This window comes from Meleagris gallopavo, chromosome 15 (genome assembly GCF_905368555.1).
Source record: "Meleagris gallopavo chromosome 15, MGAL_WU_HG_1.1, whole genome shotgun sequence".
Classification (NCBI taxonomy): Eukaryota; Metazoa; Chordata; class Aves; order Galliformes; family Phasianidae; genus Meleagris; species Meleagris gallopavo.
In genome coordinates, this window is record NC_139418.1 from 14,684,146 (window position 1) to 14,707,698 (window position 23,553).

General features: G+C 42.4%; 1 protein-coding gene across 5 annotated transcripts in view; it reads right to left on the bottom strand.

The window, feature by feature from the left end:
• Positions 1-11,848, bottom strand: part of SMAD5 (SMAD family member 5) — a 28,190-nt gene extending 16,342 nt beyond the window's left edge. For 2 of the 5 annotated variants that reach the window (XM_085236852.1, XM_085236850.1), the window contains exon 1: positions 11,472-11,848. The gene's annotated coding sequence lies outside the window, so the exon portion shown is untranslated. Of the gene's footprint in view, positions 1-3,695; positions 3,719-3,757; positions 3,935-11,471 lie in introns of those variants that run through there. The other 3 variants (XM_085236853.1, XM_085236849.1, XM_085236851.1) reach the window with 2 other exon arrangements.
• Positions 11,849-23,553: the final 11,705 nt, after the last annotated feature.

A 23,553-nucleotide genomic window follows, 5' to 3' on the forward strand; every position in this document is an offset into this window, starting at 1 on the left:
TTGGTTTTTCTTAGGAGTCTTCTTATAACTCTTTATAAAAAAATAAAGTAGAACAAGTGATAACTATCTGTATCACAAAAGAGGTCCGATCACAAACAGTTCACCAGAACCCACTGCATTTCAAAGGCACCTCAATTTCCAAATGATGCCAAGGAAACCACAAGAGAAAATGCAACCAAAGAACAGAAAGTTGAAAACTCATTTTGCACCACAACAAAAATAGTTAAAGAGTGATACAGAGTGGGGGAGTCAGAAGGAGCAAAAAAAAAAAAAAACCCCAGCCTTTCCAAGCCTGAAAAAAAATTAGTACCTATTTCTTAACACATTCATTTAGAACAGAAAAAATCACATGCTCACATGGGCCTGGAGTCTGAAACTGCTCTACTTACACAACTTTGTAGTTCTCAAAAGTTACAAATTCAACTTGAGAACCAGAATCGCTCTCCTAAGTATTTCACCAGAAACATTTGCTCTCTCAGCTAACTGGCATTTTCCAACAGAAGTGTTATGCTGAAAAATGTCATCATCTATCATAGGAAGCACTCCTGACACTGCCCTCACACTGCCTCATATTTTTAAGGATATTCAGGATCTACTGTAACCACAGCAGATAACTACAAGCTGGCATCCCTTTCTCAATTAAATTCACATACAAGGATGTGATTAAATTTCACGACATGTGACAACAAAAACTTATGCCACTATTGGTAGACAAGGCCAAGCAAATAATGTTTAAAATAGACTCAATACTCCCATCTGGAAAAAAAATGTGGGAAAAATTGGACGTACTTACGGTTACACCTATGGACATATTTTCCAAACACCCTAAAATACATGAAGAAATTAACAAAGCTTTACAAAAATTCAGCTGCTCATGTAAAGATCTTCATTAAAGAATAAAATCTTAAACACTGCCACTAAATATGTGAATTGCCAACAAAAAGTGTAACCTGAAAGCAGGGGCTATGGACATTCGTAAAGCTTTAAAAGATGGGGAAAAAATAAAGTTGTACGTGTGTGTGTATACACTTCCATTCCAACTGAATTGCATTAAGATTGTGACAAGTTTACAAAAGCTACAGGATTTGGAGGGGACACTGACAATAGTAATTCAGCAAGCTTTTTTCCCCCCCCTTGCACAGAATGAATGAATGGCGAAGTATTCTAAATTTGTCAGTTTGTGACATCCACTGACCCAGAATTCAGAGACACTACCTCATAGTTGGTGGATCAGTAGCAGCAATTCTGACAAAGATCCTCTGTCAAGGATGACAGTCCTGGCAGGCGCAGCCTTGGTGGTAGGTCAGCAGGGATACAGACTTGGCAGACGGCGTCCTGCACCTTGCCAACCCACACTGGTCAAGCACACTGAAGTGCCAGCCAAACTTTTCTACGTGGTCACAGGAGCACCGCTGAAAAGGCTTCCAGAAAACAGCACAGGAACTCGCACTGTGACTAATGATAACTGCTAAAGTCCTCAACTACTGTTCAACTTGTTTCTAATGAGTTGTTTATCAATGTTAGTCATGAAACACGTCAAGTGTTCTCAGCTAACGTGAGAACAAGTATCTTTTAATTCTGCTCTCCTTACTTCAGTGAAACAAACCAGTCACTATAAAAAATTATCTCAAGACCTTTCAAGAAAAAAACCACTTTCAAACTGATTTTAACAAAGCCAGCAGAGACGTTAAAAGAAATGTGTTTGAATCAACATGAAGCATTTAACTGGCAGCAAAGGAATACAAACTTGTGTTGAATTGCCACAGCAGTATGGCTGCAGGTACATAGTTTGGCAAAGGCAACAAAGGATTTTTAAGAGTTTTCTCTAGAGAGCCATAAACAGAATACAGAGAACATCCTACTGAAATTAAAAGTGTCCTCTGGAGCATTACAGATCGCTGCATAATTTTCAAAGGCCATTAGACAAACTACAGAAATATAAACTACACTTAATAGTGCATTAGCACGCTATCTTGAGAGATGGAATTTCTTCCAGCTCAGATAATGTACCATCCTGAAAACTTTGCTAAAGAGATTATCTACTCAAGTTGCAAGATGAAGAATTGGACTTCATAACAAGAACCAAGAAGCGTAGGGTCCAAAGCTACAATTCCTTCAGGTTCATCACAGGTTAAAACTCTGAACCTCCAACAAAAAGGACCCACTGCAGCTGCATGCAGCATAATCGCTGTACAGCCTTTTGCTGTGACCTTTTGTGATCAAGAGAGAGAGAAATGCAAAGGAAGCCACTCATCCTCTTTTTCTATTTCTCACCCCTACCATGACTGCCCATCTTGTGCACTTCCTGGGCTTCCACTAGGAAATTCTTTCGGAAAAAAAGGAACAAAACAACAAGAACATTCCTCCCTCGAGTGTATTTTCTCCATATTTTAAAGGAAAATAAAGGTTTGGGGACATGAACCCCAGCAAGAACAAGGTTTGCTGTGATTTTGCTTTCAAAATTAAGTGCCATTAAGCACTTACCAGCAATTTCAAGACCAAGGGAACAAAATTTAAATATCAGATGTAAGAGTAAACCACTATCAAACAGTAGGGATTAAGACATTAAATTCAGCAACACCCTACACAGAGTGCTCAGAAGTTACAACACACACTAATTATGAAACATCTTCAATTAAGTTATTTGCTTCTTCTATTAACTTCCAGTACCAACAGCTGCCAACTTCATATTACAGCTTTTGTAGAGCACGGGCACGTGACAGTGAAACGTCTGCACCACTCCATCCTTCCTCTTCAATCAGATTCTGATTCCTCAGAGCATTGGAAGGACGTTCTGTGCACAACTCCCATCATAGAGAAGCGCAGTGCACACTACCAGTTTCACTCCTCACAATTTTAAAGCCACATACGGCAGATAAATTACCTGAAAATTAACACCGATTTCATCTAAAGCCACCACACGCTGACAATCTCATTTCCCAACCCAAAACTTACAGCTTAATGCTCCTGCTGACAGTTATTCCTCACACGTTTCGTTACAGCAGAGTGCTCCCATCACTCACTGAATACCATCTATGAACCCACAGATTCCACCAAGAGATTCAACAACTATCACTGAGTCTGTGGGAAATCCCTTCTCATTTTCCTGAGGCTCACTGGATTTGCTCAAACTCCTAGCAGAAACTCCATTGGAAGGACACCGATCACTTGATTCCCAGTCTTGTGCTTTAACCACAAGACCGTATTTCCTCCTATTAATTTTACAGCCCCCACAAAACAAAACTTGCCCTTCTCCATCCATCTGTTGCCAAGCAGCTGTCAGTACAGGCCAAACGCTGGGCTGGAAGAAAGTGCCTGCAAGAAAGTGCCTGCAAAAAAGTGGCTCTTAACCAAAGTGCTTGGAGCACGGGGATTTATCACTCCACGCATTCGTTTGTTCGGAGTTTAAGATCACTTAAAAGCAAAGTTCCTCATATATTTAGAAAACAAACAAACAAACACCAAAACAGCCCATCCTCACGTTAGCACTGCAGCAGCGCGTCTCTCCATTCAGGCACACAGCAGGGCTGCCCCATCTCCCCCCCGCCCGCCTCCAACCCGGCCCGGCCGCCCCCCGCTGTCAGCGCGATCCCCTCAGCGGCCCCGCGCACCCGGGAGGGCCCCCGCCGATCGCCAGAGGGAACGGAAAGAGGAAGAAAGTTTCCCAGCGGGCCGCGGCTTCCCCCCCGCCTCACCACCAGCCCGGCCGCGCCGCCGCCGCTCCCCCACGGGCTGCCCTCGGGGCACACCGACCCACCCGGCGCGAAAAGAGGCGGCCTCCCGGCCTCCGTCCGTTAAAGCTGGAGGCGGCGGTTGGGCCTCGGGCCGCCCGCTCTCAACAAAACTTTATGCGGCACCCGCGGAGGGGACAGCGGCGCGGCGGCGCCGGCGGGGCCAGCGCCGGGACCCGGATGTGCGCGAAGGGCGGGAGGAGCCGGGGCGGGGGGACGGCGCGGGCGGGATGAGAGCGCGGCGCATGCGCGCTGCAGCCCCGCGCGGCGGACGGGAGGAAGCGGACGCGGCGGGAATGGCCGGGGCGGGTGCGCTGACGAGGGGTGGGGGGAGGAGAGAATCGGAAGGGCCCGGTGGGAGTCGTTCTCAGTAGCCACTAAGTAAAATAAAATAATAATAAAAAAATCACAACCAAGTGTTCACGTTTTGTTATCCCGAAAGTAATTTACCTCAAGATGAAGGAATAAAAAGTTTTCCTCGAGCTCCGTGCTGCCCCACACGAACCTCTTGGAGAGGAATGCAGCGCTGAGGCCTAGCGAAGGTCGAGCCAGGCACGCTGCGGGACGGGAGCCAGCCCCATCTGCTCCCCAGGGCCAGGCACTGGCCTTGTTCTGAGTGCTGTGGGATGTTCTGCGTCCCTGAGCTTTATGTGCGGCTCTGAGGTGCAGCTTACAAGTAGCTGGATGTCATCGTGACCGTAAAAGCGTAAAGATCTGGGATAACCTGTTAGGAGCGTTAGGAACGGCTCCACAAAGGTGTGTATGCACAAAGGTTTTTGTACAAAAAACTTAAATCACAGCCCCTGCTGCGTGCTGTGGAAATGGCTGCTGCTTCCTCCCAGCTCCTTGCTGAACAGCAGAGCAGCTCATGGCACAGAGCTGCTTGGCCAGCACCTCCTGCGAGCCACAGCAATGCCTGACCTTGATCAAGCACACTGCCAGCTAACTTTTATCTCGTGCCATTTTTAACTATGTAAATCAATGGATACAAGGATCTCAGGTTCCAGACCATGACTTCAGCCTTTCAATTTTTGACATTCCCGTCAATAGACTACAGAAGTCAGGAACACCAAAACCCTTGATTTCAGCCAGATCTAAAGAATGTGCATATTTCCATTGAAATCAATAACAAAAAAATGAGTTTTCCATGTAAAAGCCTCTTAGAAGGACAGATTGGCAGAGATGCTCTAGAGGCTTGCATGGAAAGATGTGTTCTGCACTGCAGGTTGAACTGCTCACCACAATGTACTGCAAAGGCCCAAACTGATGGCACTGAGAAGCTTATATTAGTGTGGGTAAAAAGAAGATGCACAAACAGAGCAAAGTATTTCACACTTTAGCCCACAGAATGATTTTATGAGGAAACTTTCTACAAGAAGACTACCGACTAGTTTATAATCCAAAGGTGCCTTAAAGGAGGCTGACCAGAGATCTTTCCAGACACTTTGCTGAGCTCAGCTGAATCCCAGCCTGATCCACTACATAAATTTCTAGAGAAAAGTTACTTCCTCTGGCAAAAATATCCCGTAGGAAGGATATACTAGGCCAAACCATCATTTCTATACAAATTTTTATCTCTTTTAGGACATGTAACTACACCAACTTCCAGCCATTAAAAATGTGTTCTATCAATTGTATCTGGCGTGCCAACTGTATCTTGGTATTAAAAAATTACTTTTTTGAAACAAATATTAGAAACAGGCGAATGAAAAGAAAAATGATTGTATCTAGACATTACATTTTATATGTTACATAATTAAGCCAGCAAGAAACCACATGAAACACTATGCTTTATTTATGTAACTTAAGAAAAAAACTAAAAGCAAGAAAAGGAAGGTAAAGGTTGTAGAAATGGGAAAAGAATTCCAGTGAGCCAACTTCAGTGAACTGAAGTTTCAATTTCAAACATGTTTTTACTTTTAGGAAATTATTTTCTGGCTCAAAACCATGTGGCTTTTGATTGTTTTTAAAGCCAACAGAAGTTTTTAGCACTGGTGTACTCTGATCAGATCTATACAGAGTTCAATGAATAGACCAACAGGATATCTCGACTAAAATTTATGACACCAGTGAAGGTGTATGGCTTCAGTCTAATTTAGTGAAAGAACAGAGCTAACCTCCTTTGGGGACTCTCATGCATCTCTGCACCAGCAATTGTTCTCCTTTGGCTAGGCAGTCCAAAATATGGGACAAAAAAGAAACAAAAAACAACTGTTGGTCTTTTTCCAAATCTTTTGTGTAACTTAATTAATAAACCAAGTAACAAACAACAAATTGGCAGCAGGCATTTTAGGTGTTGTTCATGTGCCAGCCATCATGTCTCCACAAAACAAAATGTTCTCTTAATAAAAGAAGTTACAAAACAGTTGTATGTTGTCAAGCTACAAGGCAAAGGTCTGATGTGCTTCCTCCTGCAGAGGTACTAGAATTCTAATGACCAGGAACACTGCAGGTGTGCATGCAAGCATATGGGAGAGGACAGAGAAAACTGCAAGTTTTCTAAAACTGAGTTGTGCAAAGTTCTCAGTTTAAAACTACTGGCAAGTTAGGCATGTCCATTTGCAACACACCAACTGTCTGAAGGCACTTGGCTCTTAAGCACAATATATTTATTATTATCCTAGTCCAAAATTGTCTGTATAATCTACCATCTGCAAAACAGCTTTCCTCTTCTTTGTCATTTTGTCACAGATTACTGACTCCTTCTAGTCAGTGGGGCAGCGTACAGGATAAATTACATTTACCATCTAGTGATCCAAGACTGTACACCCTTAAAGTGACAAGAAAATTAACACCACTTACACCTCTGCCTACTATATACATCGTTTTTGTCACTTAAATCTCTACTGCCATACTTCAGCAGGTGTAGTCCAGTAACACAAAGTTCAATAAAAGGCTTGCAGCAAGTAGACTCAAGGCATCCTGAACGTAGTTTCCAGAAATCACGTGATTTTATGAATTCAGGAAATTCATGAATTTCATAACTGATGAATCCATCAGTCCTCTTCTAGCACTGGCAAACCTGGTATCTTCAAAATACAGACATGCAACTCTGATCATCTAAGGAAAAAATAAAAAAACAGCTAACCTTCTTATTACCTCAACAATTTAATTATAATTGTGTGTTCAGATTCCGCAGAGACAACTGCACACATCTTTATGCATTTCCTCTGGCTTTGTAAAATCAACTGAAGTACAACTACCTGTCTCACATTCCTTTGCACACAGCCGAATGGCAGTGAGGACAGAAAACTGTCTTCTGATAAAACCTGAGCTGCTGTACATGTTTATGTTGGAGCTAGCTGTAACCTTCCAGTCTGATCAAAGTACAAACTAATCAACTGAAAAATTGCCACCACTTTGTGTCAGGCCTTGCACGGCTGAAAAGCAACCACGAAGTTCAACAATTTTATTAAAATACATTATTTTGATTTTCTCACTACATTTTGAATATGATCCGTCCATTTGTTAATAGGATTTTTTGTTTGGTTTGAAATAGTTTGAAAATTAAACAGATTGCTTGAATTATAAGGAAATAATCTTGAAAAATAAGCTTTATTATTATGAAACTTTGGCCTTCCTGTCACTTCTGAGATGACTGCATTATTCAACTTGATTCTCTGACAACTTTCTAAATTGACGGGAGGGGGGAATTATTTTTTTTCTAAACACATACATTAAAAACAAACAAAGTTGCTGTGTCTCCACCTACACTGAGCACTGGCATTGGCAAAGCCAGTTCATTGCTATGTTTAAGAAAACCCTGCAGTGTGAAAGATGACTTGCATATTTAAACCAAATCCAACTCAAAAACAGAATCAGGGGAATTGGATAGGATAGCTTCTGAAAGTTACACTCACAGCTGTCAGCTGGGAAGAAATGGGGGGAGGGGAAAATGCATGAAAGGAATTTTTTTTTTTTTTTTTTTTTTTGGCAGTGAAGAGAGGAACATGCCATCCCTGTTTGAAAATTTTCAGGGTGGGAAAGGCTAAGGAGGGGCTAACATACTATACATACCTTTACATACGTTTTTGAGGCAGAAAAAGAGCGTTATGTTTAAGCAGAGCCGGTGGAAAGGAAGGTAACATTCACACTGGCCATTTGGTCCTCTTAAATAACCTCACAATGTACAGCACGCTGAGTGCCAGCACAATGATGGTAAGTGGCTGCCTCACAACAAGAAAGCAATACAAATGTTGTGTACATCACATCACACATATAAGAAAGTTAAACCTAATTGAAAAAAAAAAAAAAAAAAAGCTTAGTGTCTGGATGAAATATATTAGAAGTGTTTATTTATTAGAAGTGTTTAAGCCTTTGGTGATGTGGGCTGCTGCAAAGTTACGCTAGCTGGCTCATGGCCATTCAGTTCTCTGTTATTGTTACAGCCACACTCCTGGAAATCTTACGTTACTCGACTCACAAAGCAATACAAAGGAGAGGAAAGGATTACTCTTGTTTCCTGAAGCTATAGATATAAGACATTAACATGGAATTGTAGATCAGGGAGGGAAGGTAAGCCAAAGATACTCTCCCAAGCAAGTTTAAAGCTGCCAGCTTTTCTTAGCTAGACTGGAAGGATAAATGAGATCAAACAGGTAACTGAGTTCTGCTACTCTGCATCTCTAAGATGTTTGAAACAAAGACACTGTGTAGATGTTTTGTCAATTCAAATAACATTGTCTTGTCATGCTCTACAGAATAAAAATGTGAATGTCTTAGAGATGGTATTTGAGATGACAGATCTGAGAGTCAGCGAAAGCTTCAAAACTGAACACACCATTCAACTTATAAATGTCAAAAGACCTGACAAAAAAAGTCAAAGTCCTACGAAGGGCAAAAGGACACTGTAGGAAGATGCCTAAGAAGTAATCAAGAAGAGAAGGCTTTGCCTGAGAACCCTGAGACCTGTTGCAAAGTCCCTATCAAAGCATGAACCCTCTACCACTGAAACCTGTGCACAGCATTTGGTCAGGGCAAAGTACTGCTAAATTCAATCTGCTTCTTGGAATGGGAGGTGGAAGCCTTCCCAGAGGAATGGAAAAAATGTCCCAGCTGATTAACACAAAGTTATACACTGCTCCCACAGAAGAAATGATAAATAAAAGAATTTAAAATGGTATAATTCCTTTGAATATTCTTCCAGCATTGCTGCTTTTCTAGACTATCTCCTAGCTTCTACTCACCATTACTTTGACAGTAAATAGATACACAGTACTCTTACTTCCATTCTTCTAAACCTGTGATGTTCAACCATTTCCAGAACACAACCTAACAATAGAAGAATACCTGTTGGAGTCTGGCCTTCACTGCTGAACTCAGAGAAAAGACAGCCTCTACCTCCTGCAAGCTGCCTGCAGCAACCTGGAGACAACGGGGAAGATGCAACATCATATGATCACTGAGCTTTCTTTTATGTCAACCGTGCTCAGTATTAGCTATGAATAAAACTGTTTTTATTTTTTTTTCTTGAAGATTTACTCACCTCCCCACCACTTGCTTAACATCTGCCACTGTCAGCCACACTTGTGCACAGACCTCCAAGTTACCACCTCATGAAAGACTGAGCATGGCCATTCCCAGGGTTTTTTACTCCCAAGGCCAAGCTCTGCCTTCTGAGTTTGCTCCCTTCTGAAAGTGATTGGCATTTGAGTGGGACAAATTCTGTCTTTGGGACACCGAGGAGATCAAACATGCAAGCTCACATTCAACAGAGCCATCTGTTGACACAGTCACGAGCTGGAATTCCATTTCTTGTAGTGAGAGTTGGGACCAACATCCACAATAACTCAGTGCTGAAAACTTGTATTTGTGGCTCCATGGCCAAAACCACAGGGAAGCTATTTTTAACACAGCAGAGCTCTAAATAGTGGAAGCACTGAAAATTTAGTTCGCATTATGGACCAAATTCTTCTCCTGGTTACACCCACTCTATGGAGAAGCTTGAATACTATAAACAGAAACACTCTCAGAGATTAAAAAAACAAAAATACCCCCAACTTTTCCTTATGAGTAAGATCAGTATTTTAAAATGAAGAAAGGTACAGCACATCCTTTTAATAAAATGGAAGGAAGGGAAAAAGGAGCAACCTGAAATAGAAGGGATCTGTTACAATAATTATATCTATGATAGTAAAGATAATACCTCCTAATATATATGCCAGAACAATACCTATGGCTAAATCTCTCCAGTCATTATGCAGATACTTTTGGCTTAGACCAGTCAAGAGGACACTGTGCTTTATAATAGCTAGACCTAAACTTAATTACTCATAAGACAACTTTCTAACAGCACCTTATCACCCCAGGATTGCACAACACCAATTAGTGTTTAAAGCTTTCCTATGGAGCAGCTGACGACCTGACTTTCTCCTTCTGGGTACATTTCTACCAAAAAAACCCAAATAAACAAACAAAAAACCTCAAGTTATGCCATGCCAGGCCCTTAGAACTCATATTTAAATTTTGTGGCACATTGTGGGACACTTTTTTTCCCCACCCTCGTGACCAAAAAGTTGGGTTTCATACTTTCCTCTACAGTATCAACACCTACACATACAACTAGAATAATATCTATCATAAAGTAAAAGTGCTTCTGATCATAGTATGGTGCTGTGTTGAACAGCATTTCCTAAGTTATTTGCTTCTGTTCATTATAAAGATATTTCCACTTTTTTTCTTAAGAACAGAAATTAAAACTCGAGGGAGAAGCCAATAAGATGAGGTGATCACCAAACAGTTTCTCATAACAACAGGCAAACGTTGTTTTTCAATCACTATTTTATCTCTGATGGGACTTCTTCCACTCTTCACTGCCCTCTGACATACATTTGGAAAGTAAACACGGGGAAGGAAATCAACATCTGAAGAATACATTTTCAATATTATATTTTTGCAAATCTGGAACACGTTGGCCTTACAGTTGTAATGGAAACACCTCCATGTTTCACACTGTCAAGGAAAAGTTCATTGACTTTTTGCTCCAACTGCACAGATAGGGCCCATTTAAGGCACAGTCCCTAAAATAGTTCACAACCCAAACGACAATTCACCGCATCTTGGGAATGACATTTAGGATTCTCGAGGCGCTTTCAGATCATTTTTAGACCGTGAATATAACTTCAGCTGTCACTAAGAAGGTTTTATTTTGTAACAGATTTTATCCTTTGGAATGTTATGTTTGGATTCAGCTGCAGAAACGGAAAAATAAATGCTCCAGTTTGCTTAACCAACTGAAACAGAACTCCTAAAACAAAGCTGAAACGTTTTGTCCTTTAATGTTCACACAGCAACCCGTGCTTCAGCACGCAGACCCCGAGTTGGACTGGGAAGTCCCCATGTAGCTTTGGGAGGGGGGTAGGAGGAAAACCTTTCTCCCTGTTCTGACTCCATTAACGTAGTTACGAGAATTCCCCATCTCCGTGCACATTAAATAAATATTTAACGTGTCAGGATTTAATCGGAATCCCAAAAGTTAACAATAGCCTCTGCTATCGGCGTTGCTATCTCGGGACATGTCTTCGCAGGCTTATATTTAGACCTCGGCCACCTCGCCCAGCTGCATCGCAAATAGGACAGTCCCACTTTAAAAAAAAAAAAAAAAAAAAAGGAAAACAACCCCCCAAAACCCCACAAATCAGTAAGATCTGCGAACTTTTATAAAGTGACGCCATTTCTGCTGCAGACCTACCCCACAGCTCGGGGACAAAAAACCAAACGAGCAAACGAACGTGGCTTTACCTTCAGAACGTTAGTGCCGCTCCATGCTCTGCCCCTTTACTTTCGCACTAGCTGCTTCCCAGGCGGTCGCTGCTCCTCTCCCTGTTTTCTCTCATCCCGGCGACTGCGGGGCGAGGGGCGGAGCTGCCCGCTGGGCCCGGGGCTCGGCAGCGCCGCGGAACGAGGCCGGAATGGCGATAAGCGGGCGCGGGAGGGCGCGGAACCCCCGCGGAACGGCCTTGGGCCGTGTGCGAGCAGGGCAGGCAGTTCAAATTCCCCCTTTAGCAACATTCCACGCTTCTAGTCTATTTTTTCCTCCCGGCCTTCAGCCTGGAATAATGCTGTTGGTGTGCAGCCGTGCAGCCATGTTCTGTGCTGTGCCTTTTGTGCAGTCCGTACCAAAACCGCTTTGCCACGGTGTAAATTGTGCCTGGAGCACTGAGTAGCTCATCCAGTGCAGCTCTATTGGTGTGCAGAATGGGAGCACCATGCGTCTCAGGGCGTTGACTATTGCATTAGGTCACTCTGCATGAAAGAATAGCAGATGCACGATCTGGACACATTAAATGTATGCAGTAGAATTATAGAATCATAGAATACTCCAAGTTGGATGAGACCCATAAGGGTCGTCAAGTCTTGCTTGTATGCAGGCATGCACACAAATGTCTCAAAGTAAGCCAGGTTGGTTAGGGTAAGGTCACCTTCCATGTAAAAAATACAATTGTAAAGTTTGAATGATCTTCACAGCAGGCCTTCTAAACTTGCATTTTACCACTTTGCATGTATATATAAAAGTGGCAAAAATTGGAGCGCTATTGAAAAATGGGGGTGCAATAGATGGCTCTCGCTGTGAATTTACAGAGCTAAATGCAATAAAGGCTGATCAGTTGTGTTGACAGAGCTCGTAGAGGTTTCAAAGTCCAGCTAATAGGAAGTCTGACAGCTGCACACCCTTAGAGCGGAAAATAAAATTTGTGTGATTAGGTGCTTGCAGAATCAAAGCATTTATTGTTAAACTATTAAGACCTATGATTAAGCCTAATTATTAGTCATTATGTCTAATCATTACCCATTGGTCTTCGTGAATATGACCAGAGTTGTGTCTAAATTATCAGCTCAATCCTGTCCAATGGGTTCTTAACTCTGCTGTGGGTTGGCTTCTCATGCCAGAGCTCGGGTTATTTGGCAGCATGTGAGACAAGAGCAGGCAAGATGTCTCAGACCTCCGTGAGGAAGATGTGGGGAAGGGTGAGCACAGCTTGGCATGGGAAAGCTAGACTTTGGATTTCTTTGAAGGATTCAGTCAGCATGTGAGGCAGGTATATCTTTGTTGATGAGGGAAAATGAGGCATGGTCTTCCAGGTATGCCCAATAACTCAAAGGAAGGGAAGCGACTGTCTGGTTATACGTGGAATTTCGCAGGCAAGCAGGCACACGTTGGTGCTGCTCAGCCTATTCTTTGGAAAGGTAGTAAGGTGGGAAGGAAATAAGTTATCTGTGGACAATGAAGTTGTTATGGAACACAAAGATGTAGACTGAAGAACTGCAGGACTTCAGCATTCTGCCTGAGAACAAAAGGCAGGTGACATTTGGTGTAAACATAAATATAATATTACACGTATTGGACTGAAGTTGCATCTGAGACAATGTGCTGTAAGCTATTATTAGTCAGGAACAAGGTTTTGTAATAGTTTGATGCAGGTGTTGAGAGCACTTTTGATCACCAAGAAGTGCAATGAATGGCAGGAATTACTAGAAAAAGAAAGGCAAACGAAGCAAAGATGATCATTACGACATTGTGAGTTCCTGGTGCACCTGCACCTCAGATTGCAGACAGAGTGCTGGTTCTCCATCTCAAAAAGAAACACTGAAGCTGGCGGAGGTAATGATGTAGGCAAAAAGAGCCATCTGAAGCAACAGATGGGTCCTATACACGGAATGTCTAAATAGTCTTCCCATCTGGAAAAGAAACTACTGACAAAGGTTGTTCCAGACGTGTTTAAAAAGCTTGAGAGGAGCAGGGAAGATGAAGGAATGCTTTCTCTGCTTTCCAGTTCTGGAGGAGGTGAAAACAAGCTTAGCTGTGGGCTTTTAAGAGGTAAAAGGTCATTCTTCACATAAAGCATAATAAGGGGTTCAAATTCCCAAAAGAAAAACCCGTTAAAGGCCACTAGATGTAAGGACACCAACCTCTGGAACAGGAAGTCCCTAGGTTGTAAGTTCTGTGAAATTACTTGTTGCCTGGTACTCACAGCCTTCCTCTGGGCATTCTCTGCTGCTGGCTGCTGGACAGGATGTTGAGCCGGGCTGAGCTTCGGTCCGACCCAGCTGGGCTGTGCTCACGTTCCTCACACGCACTTCCTAGAGCTGCAGTTAGCTCACATCTGAGCTGCTGTAGCTCAGGTCTTACTGGAGTCATATCTCCTCGTCTAAAATATCACACATTCTGCTCTGTATTTTTTCTGCTTGTGTGATACCCCAGTTCTCTCTCCACCGTTGTAAATACAGCGTTAAGTGTGTATAAATTATGCATTAAAACGTTTCTGTTGATAGGAATACTACTCTTCCAAACAACAAGTGTGAAATATTTTGTGTTAGCATTCTGGCTTTCTCAGTGCGTTCAGGAGAAAAACTTCCAAAAAGCCACTAATGAGTTTATACTGTGTAACGCAAAAATGCATTAATTACTCTAATCTACATTAAGAAACTATTATTAAGAACTCCACATTAAGGGTAATTTAAACAGAAGCTTCCATTTAGTGAAGCTTCAGCATGGTAGAGCTCAGCTGTGCAGATAGAGACATTAACTGAACTAACCACGTAGTATCTTTTAATCCACAACTTTATATCATTATGTACAACAAAGAACACTGTGTTTTGAAACGTGCCTCTGGTCCTTCTCTCTTCCAGCGATATGAAAGCCGTGCAGCAACGAGAAACTGCCATTCAAAGCTGGGGGATCTGGCTAACCTGGCTTCTTTGTTCACATTTTCTGTGAAGGGAAAAATGGTGGCAAGCAAGGGGATCCCTTCGCGTTCAGAAAGTTTGATTATGATGGGAAAAAAAATATCCCTTAAAGCCATAGAACAAATGAGCACAACTTGAGGGAAAAAAACCATTTTCAAGCTTTCTGTTTTGACAGGGATGAGTCTGGGAATTGCAACTGAACTTTCCCGTTTGTCCATTCTCATCCTTCTCTAAACCTGTAATAAAAACAAATGTATTTGATAAGGCATTTTAACAAATTCGTATTTTCCTGTGGGACAGAATTGTGTCAGTTTCTTGGGTCCAGCTCAAAAGGACAGCAACATAATTAATGAAATACTTAATTATTATGCTTTGTGTGAGGAAGGTGTTTTTATTCCTATTATAAATACAAAGAAAATTAAAGTCATCAAGAAAATGCCATCTGTCTCGAATCAGTCAGATGTAGCAGAGGCAATTGCAAAAGCTGGAATTGTTGATTTGACCCCAGGTTTCAAATCCCAAACAAAAACCTGGTACAGATGTTCTCAAGTGCAAAAAGGCTCAGTTGCATTTGCAGTGAAGTTCTGACTACACCCTGACCACTGCTGTTTGGGGATTTCATAGAGCAGCTAGGTGTTTTTACTCTCTTGTAACCAGGGCTGTGTTTCTGAGAAAGCCACACAATTCAGTGTGAAATAAGCTCTTTCCTGCCTTTATTATACATAACTCATCACACCCAGAATTTAATGTGTTCTTTTTGCAAATGTGCTCTGCCGATTTATTGTATAAGCAACACCTTGATCTTCATTCTTCGATACAAATTTCGTAGAAAAGCTCTGATCTTGGTGCCAGCTTTTATTGGCGGGATAGTTGGAACTGCAGAGAGAAGGCTATAAACCTCAATGTTAGCAAAACTATTATTAGTGCTTACATTTAAGTGTGAGAATAATCTCTTTCCTATTCAGAGAAGTATTTAGTTTTATGCTTTACTGTAAGTGCATGCTTAAATTCAATTAACTTCATTTTAATCACGGGCTTAAGTACTTTGCTCTCTTGGGATAATAAGACCATCGGCATTCCATTTAGCTTGCTGAGCTTGTTTTTAAGTAAATTTTGTACTCTCAAGTACAAACTGACAAACATGCAAATAAGAGTTACCTTTTTTGCCTAAAGACAGAAAATGATAAACCGAGTAGTTTTACAGTCTGTAAGGGGAAACACCTAGGCACGGAATAGCTCTTCATTTCCCTGATACTATCATATTAATTGTCTGTTAGTGAAATAGAGCCTTGCAAGGCAGTACCATCTTTGATCTGCTTCAGTACATTACCAAGGACAAACTTAACCATTATTTTCCATTAAAATGAAGAACTTTGTTTGCTTGTTTGCCAGACAAAAGCAAATGTCTTTGAGACACTGTGGCCCATAGCTTCACTTGATACAAATTGGCACGTCTCTTTCATTCCAGTGGAATTACACTAATTTTACACCTCGGAGTACATCTCGGAGACTTTCCACGTCATGTATAAACTTGAATGGAGATTCTGTAGCATGAGGTGAGATCATAACGTGCAAGTGTTTCACAGACTTAAAACTATGAGGTCTGGGAATGCTTGACTGTTGCTAGTAAATACAATATGGTCTGGTAATTAAGTGGGACTGATTATTTACAAGAATAAGCCAGTTTGTAAGCAGAGCCAGAAAGCAGTTTTCTTGCCATGGTACTCTTAATTAACACCTTTTCCTCACCAAAGCTGTAAAACGCAAAATTATGGTTTTATTAAGTTTTATGTTGCTCAAAATAAGACCTTTCAAACTTCATTAATGTTTGATCTGCACACCAGAGAAGTGAGCATTTTAAAAAGAAGTAAAAGAATAATTGAAAAATTTGAATGTACACCAACTCATATCCCTGGCAAGAATATTCCTGAGGCAAACTGAGGGCAGACATAAAATAGTGCCCATTTTCCACCCTTCCATTTGAAAGGGAATAAATTGTGTTCTATTGTATCAGTTGCTTCAATTAACCTGAAATGAAAGACGTTCAGGATTTTGTAACACCCTGTAGCATTTAGGGAGTCAGACCAAAAGGAAATCTAGCAAAATGGATTTTTCTGTTTCCCATACAGATAGAAAAAAGTGATATTAACAAAGGCTCAGTATAGAAAAATATATTGAGAAGATGGGAGAGCCACTCTGCATCCTGCACATGGGCTGGGGGGCCTGGGAGAAGCAGGGAGCCCCGAGGAATGATAGTGAAGTGAGGCTATGAGTGACTTGTAGGAACACTCAGGGTTTTGCTCCTAATTACAAAATGTTCGCACTGTTCTTGGTCACTCCAGAACTTTTAGACTACCAAAATTTTGGTTAGAATGGCTTTCCAGGGTCCTTTGTGTAAGTTGAAGAGAAGTTGGGTTTGGCTGGTGGAGCTCTGCCTTCTGGCTGAGCCATTCCTCCACCTGCCTTTTTCCTTCCCACTTGTTTTTGCATGCTTCACACTGAGAAGACCATAAGGCCATTCACAAGCCCTAAATTTATTATTTAATCTAAACGGAAAAAAAGAAGACGTGTCTAGGGGCAGAATGATTTCAGGATGTTCCAGTTCCTGAGGTGGGAAACACCATGGTTTAGTCAAAGACAATCCTGTTATTTCCACCAGTTTGACAACAGTGCAACCATCACTTCCTGTTGGGTGGGAACGAAGCTGCATCAGTGCTAAAGGAGAACAAAGCCAAACCATCCCAGCTTCCAAGTACAGAAGGGCTTTTGGACCTCCATAGAAATACACTTCCTTGTAAGCAGAAGTAATCCAGGACAATTCTTCCTAGGTTCTTTGCATTTAAACATCAGATAGGATGCACAACTTCAGAAGAGTTTTCTATCTGCACTGTAAATCAGAAAAATAAAAAAATAAAAAAAGGCAATGAGAGTTAAGAGCTTCCTTGGAACAAATTAGCATGTAGAGCCAGCTCAGCACTATTGTGTACCTGAGCAACAACCCTGAGTTCATAAAGTTCAGTGAGTTCATTATAATTTAATTGAGATTTCTGTATATTAGAGGACAAGTCATATGGAATTTCTGTGCTGGCAGAAGTCTTGCTGCTTTCTTTCGGAACAGGGCCTGATTAGTGACAGCAGAACTCAGCATTATGTTAATGCACCATTTAGTGCCCCGCTTTCGCACGCCGCAGTGCTACATCTGTGCCCATTTCAAGTTCTCGGTTAAACTGGAAGCAAAAAGAATGGATTGAAATGGTGCATTCCAAGTGTCTCTCACATAGCTTTGCTCGCAAGCTGAATGGTCCTTTTTGTAACCAAAAGGATGAGAAGCAGCCTCCTTTCCCATCTGGAAGCCTTTTTAAAATCTGGCTTTTACATTTCTTTATGGCAGCAGAGAGAAAAAAGACATAGCCTACATTGATGCTGTGCTTGCAGGTTGTCTGCCATTGCAATGGGCACAATGCACTTCCCCAGCCAGTGTGTGGTTGTGCACGAACCATCCATTTTTATCACTTTCAGTTATTGTTTCCTTCCTCGCCACAAGTATTTCCCACAGTGCCACTGTTTTCTATTGGCCTCCTTACTCAGTGAAGCTAATAGTTAGGGGCACACTGGGCATTTTGTTATGCTTTTTTTTATGTTCTGGTAGGCATGAAAACACTCAGTAGGGATTCCATTATGTTTTAGCACTTGTGTTGAAGGGTGAAATAACTTCACAGCCTGTCAGAGTAGTGATGCATCATGAATAGTTCCTTCTTTATTCTACATATTTTTATTTAAACATTCTTAACTATGTTTTGTAACAAGCTGCTTTCACTGTACTAGACTGTCTGGAGCAGGAGGATCTGTTTTAATTTTCAAATGACCATGAAAGATTGGAGAAAAGCCACAAACAAGAACATTCCTGTATTAAGTTATCACTTTTTTTTCCATGAATCCAAGGCTAGAGAGCTGAATCTCAGCAAAGAGTTTTGACCTTCATTTGCTGTTTTGCTATCCTTGTTTTTAAAAGATTGAGTTCTTTTCACGAGTGCTGATTTCATCTCAAACTTTGACAATTTTATCTCTTCCATGATTTCTTTGAAGACCGAATGTCAGAATTTATGAAGGCAAACCAGTGTCAAAACCCAGGAATTCTGTGCTCACGTGCCCCTTTTTTTAAAGATAATCTTTGTCTTCTGAGCCTTGTTAAAAACTCCTGCTTTTCCGATACCACCAAACATCAGATTTGCCTATTTTGCTGTGTTGCTAGAACTCATCACCACATTCAGCTGCAGCAAGCCTGTGGTTAATAAACATCTCTGATGAACTCATTTTCGTGAAGCACCCAATTCTCTCTACCAGTATCAGTTGCATGAAGGTCACACAGCTGCAGCGAGGAGTACTGTCTGTGACCAAGGACAAGGACACAGGCTCAGCATGGGAGAGGAGGAAAGGGCATTCCCCTGCATAGCTCACAGTCACTGAGTGTTCCTGATGTCCTTCTGCTCTTCAAAACAAGAGCGTCAGCGATGGAAGGACTTTGTATACACGCTGAATGAATTCGGGACACAAAAACTCATCAGTCTCTTCTTAGTCTGGCAGCGTGCTTCTGAAACACCACAACGATCTTTTGGTTTAACTTTCAGAATCTCTCAGGGGTTGGCTGAAGCCACCAACTGCAATGGTACATCAGAACACGATGATGTATCAGCCATTGTGTGGCCTTTGTCACGTTTGCTCGTGGATAAAATTTCTTCAGTAGGCCATGACAATATACGTAACCTAGACAACCATCTTTAAAAACAGCTTACATACTAAATTATAGAACACTGAGAGAAAACAGAACCAATTTCTTCACACTACACAAGATGGCCCAGTCAGGGGCGTCTGCTGCAGTTTGCCCTAAAACCCACTGATGGTGAGCAGGACACGTGCTGCCAGAGACCAGCTGAGAATTTGGTCATGACTCAGAGTGTTGTTAATCTTCCTTCCTTAGGGTTTCCTTCCTCCCTGTCTCCAGGAAGCAGGTCCTGCACCAGCTTTCTGCCTGGAACAAAGAGTGGCCCCACCGCGGCATCTCAGCCTCACCTCTCGCAGAGGAAAGGAGTTCATGTGTGCACAGCCCCATCAGTTCCTGCTCACAGCCCGGGAAGGGCAGAGCTGCTCAGTTGTGGCCTCTCGCCTTGATGCTGCTCCTGCTGGAAGAGCTTGTCCAGGGGCTTACCATAGCACTCAGTAACGGGGAAGATGAGAACCTTCTCTCCAAGGCTTTACAGTCCTCTGTTGATTTACAAGTCCTAAAGACAAAGTTCATTAACAGTATTTCCCTCATGGCTTGACCCGAGTTGGAAATACTTTTCACCATTAGCTAAGAATGTATCTTAAGAATGCTAACACAGTATTTTCCTATTGACCCAGCAGAAAAAAAAAAAACAAAAGCTCAAGGCTGATTATAATAGATGGCTGTGTGGATTTAGTAGTGTAGCAGTGTAAACTGAAGCAATTGCATCAAAATTACAAGAATTCTTAAGTAAGCATTAAAATACTTTGGATCTGTCCTTGTGCTCCATTTTCATTGATTTACTGTAATTGGAAGCATTGAAAGGAACCTTTTGCCTCTAAACCCTTAGTGAGCAATAACAAAGTTTCTATAACATGATGTCAAATTTCTTAAAAAAAAAAAAAAAAGGAAATTTCGGAAAGCTCTGCATCAAGAATCTAGACTGGCCTTTTAAGGATACCATACAGTGGCTGGGTTTTGCAAGAGCGATTCAGTAAATTTTACAGCACAAAGTCAACAGTCCCTTGTCCTTTCAGCAGTTGTGTGGCTCTGGGGGAAAAAAATACCAACAAAGCACCACAAAACCCCCTTCCTTTTGTCTCAATTTTCTCAAAGTTTGAGGTTATTTTTGCCATTGTTTAAATGTAAATCGGCAACTCTTTTATCTACCTGTTTATTACAAGAATAAGTGTGAACTGCAGGGCAAGATTGCTAGCTGCAAGTAGTTTGTGCTCAAAGGACACAAGCTAGGACTTATGCTCCCTCCTGCCTCACAGACATTTTATCAGCTGGAAGTAAATTAATAACATCCCAGAAATGATTTGCATTCGCAAGCTCAATGAAAGAGAGGCAACAGAGAAAAAGTAATCACACAGGAATGTAGAGAACATTAAAAACAGCAGGAAAAGACAGTATATAGTGAAAACACAGGTGCTTCATCATCATATTTCTATTTGAGTGTCCGTATCCTCAAATAACCTGCAGAGAAATCCCCAGAGGAGGTGGTGATGGGCAGGCTGTGGAGGATGGAGGACATGGAGCCGCCTCTGCTGGCATTGAAGGGTCAGAGGCAGCAGGAGGGCCTGGGTGAAGCTTCTTTTCAGTGACACAAAGCTCCTTGGGTATGGACTGGGCTTTCTTGTAGTTTACCTGCTTGTATTTTTGCAGAAGAGCTGGTAGGACCCATGAGTTACGTGCCTAACAGTCATGGTGGTTTTTGAATAGCGAAGAAAGACGATAAACCCTTTGAGGTTGCTTGGCTTAGAATTCTACAAGTGATGGCTGAACAGCAGGAGGAGCGGTGAGCCCTTACTGGAGAAAGGAAAAGCAGAGGACAGGGCTGTGTGCCACAAGGAGCAGTATTTCCAATGCTGCATGTGCTGACGCTAAGTCACAGTAAAACAGATAGCAGAAGTCCAGCACCATCCCATACACGTTACCCTGATGATGTGCTCCCTTCATCACTATAAGAAATGTGCTTGAAAGCCAGAGCTATGGAGGCGTAGATGCCACATTCACTTTTTAACATCTCTGATGAGAAGGAGAAACCATGCATGCTTGCAATTAGAAGTCAGGAGCCTGATCCAGAGCCTATTGAAGTCATCAGAAAGGTTTCCATTGACGTCAGCAAGCGCCGGGATGGGCCCCCAGAGCTTCGTCGCCTGCTAAGGACATCTTGGCTGCTGTCAGCCAGGGCTCCAGGCCCAGGCCTGGTCCAGATGGATGCCCTCGTCCCCCCTCCTTGTCGTATGGCTACAAGGGTAGCCTACAAGCAAGGGGACACAAGTTTTAAGGCTGGTTCCAAACATGGACCAAGCAACAGCTTATTGCACGGCAGCCTTGGGCTGTGCTAAATTAATGCCATCTGCTCCTGGCCTTCCTCCTCTCGCCTCCTCCCACCTCCTCCCTCAGGGGCTCCTGACAGTGGAGAATAGCTGGAGTACAGTCACAAGCATCACGCCTCTTCCTGTCCCTAACACACCCTTTACACCCTTTGTTTCTCTCTAAGTGTCATGGGTGGAGTAGGATCCCAGTACGCTGGCTCGGAACCAGCTGGCAGCATCTGGCCAGGCTCGGCCCCATTCCTCTCAGGCTTGGAGGACCTGAAGTCGGCAGAGCCTCAGCTCTGCAATCTCCAGGGGTTAATGTTTGGGTTTTTGGGCTTTTTTTCTTTTTCTTTTTTTTTTCCCCCCACCAGGACAGGAGTTATTCTCAGTGACATCACTGCCCTGCCGGCTGAAAGCTTATGAACTTTCCAAATGTGAAGAAGAGTTGCAAATACCGTGTGAAATCTCACCCTAGGTCGGAGCCTTTGCCAGCAGCCCTTGCAGGGAAACTCCCACTGCTAGGCTGAGAGTTCAAAAGGTAGCAGCCATTTCTCACCACGAGTGTTTGTGAAATGCAATTGAAAGTAAAGATCCTAATTACATTTGGCATTTCTAATAGACAGTCTCCCGCTAAACAAATGACATCATTTGTGGCATTGGCAGAAAAAGAGCCCACTGTAAGAAACTGTAAACAAGAGTCCATGCAACCTCATTCTACTTTAACAAAAGGAAGGGGGGTGAGTCTTGTTCAGTGACCATGATGCTCACATTTTCTTTCAAGTATTAAACATGTTCTGATACCTCTGCAAAACAGTTTTGAAATGAGGAAAAATATATTCAGAAAACTGGGACTGGGCAATCATTGCACTCGGGCTGGGGGCATGGTCGCTTTTCTGAATCTGAGCTTTGTCAGTGTGAAGGACATCTGAAGACTGCATTGAGCCTCCTCTTGACCACTGAAAGCTATATTTGAAGTTCTGATGGGATGCATTTTCCAAAACAGGAGTTACATCCACAATTCCTCTCAGGAAGAAGAAAACAGTTGTGCATCAGTGCTTCCTTCCTTACACAGCACTGAGTGTTGGGTCAGGTGGGGGTTAGGAAAAGATTCTTTACCAGAGGCTGGTGGGCATGGAACAGGCTCCCCTGGGCAGTGGGCACAGTCCCGAACAGCTGGAGTTCAAGGACAACGCTCTCAGACACAGGGTTTGGATTTTGGGTGGCCCTGTGTGGAGCCAGGAGTTGGACACGATGATCTTTGTAGGTCCCTTCCAACTCAGACTATTTTATGATTCTTTGAATTCAGTCTCAGTCTGTGTATTTTCCAGTTTGCCCGTGTCCAGTGCACTGACCCCATGACTGTAGAAGGGATCAGTGCAATGCAATGAGCTCTGCCAAGGCCGCAGGATCCTTCTCTCTCCTTCTCTCCCAGCCATCCTGCTCTGCTTACTTTGTGATATTTGAGGGCATTCCAACATAAAGTGCTGCAAACACAGACCATTAGTTGTAACAGGATGCGGTTGGAGGCTTTTTGATATCCACATGCCTGTAACCATAACCTGCATTCAGCTATTTTCAGCCCCAAATGCAAATTAGAAATAGCATGTGCATCCAGATTGCCCTTAGTGCATAGATGTGATGGATGATAATTTCAAACCACAGTGTAAGGGGAATCTCACAGTGTCTTTTTCGTGTCAGTTATCTATGTATACATAGATATCTTCTCACCCTTCTCACCCAGTACTAGAAATAGGTAACTTCTGTCAGATTCCTTTTTAGAGAGCTGCTGTTACTGCTGCAGAAAAACAACTGTTCACATGGACTGCAACTTGAATCAAGATCTTAATACTTTCCCACTGCTCAATTTTTGAACTTGCTGTGCTCCTAACAGCTTCCTTCCCCTAAGAAAAGATCTTACTTACTCTCGCGCTCTTTTTCCTTTGTGGATCTATGACACACATACTTGATCCAATAATGTGGAAATATCCCCTTGCCTACAAAGGGAGATGGGTTCAAAACATTCCTTTCTCATATTAATTTGGTTGCA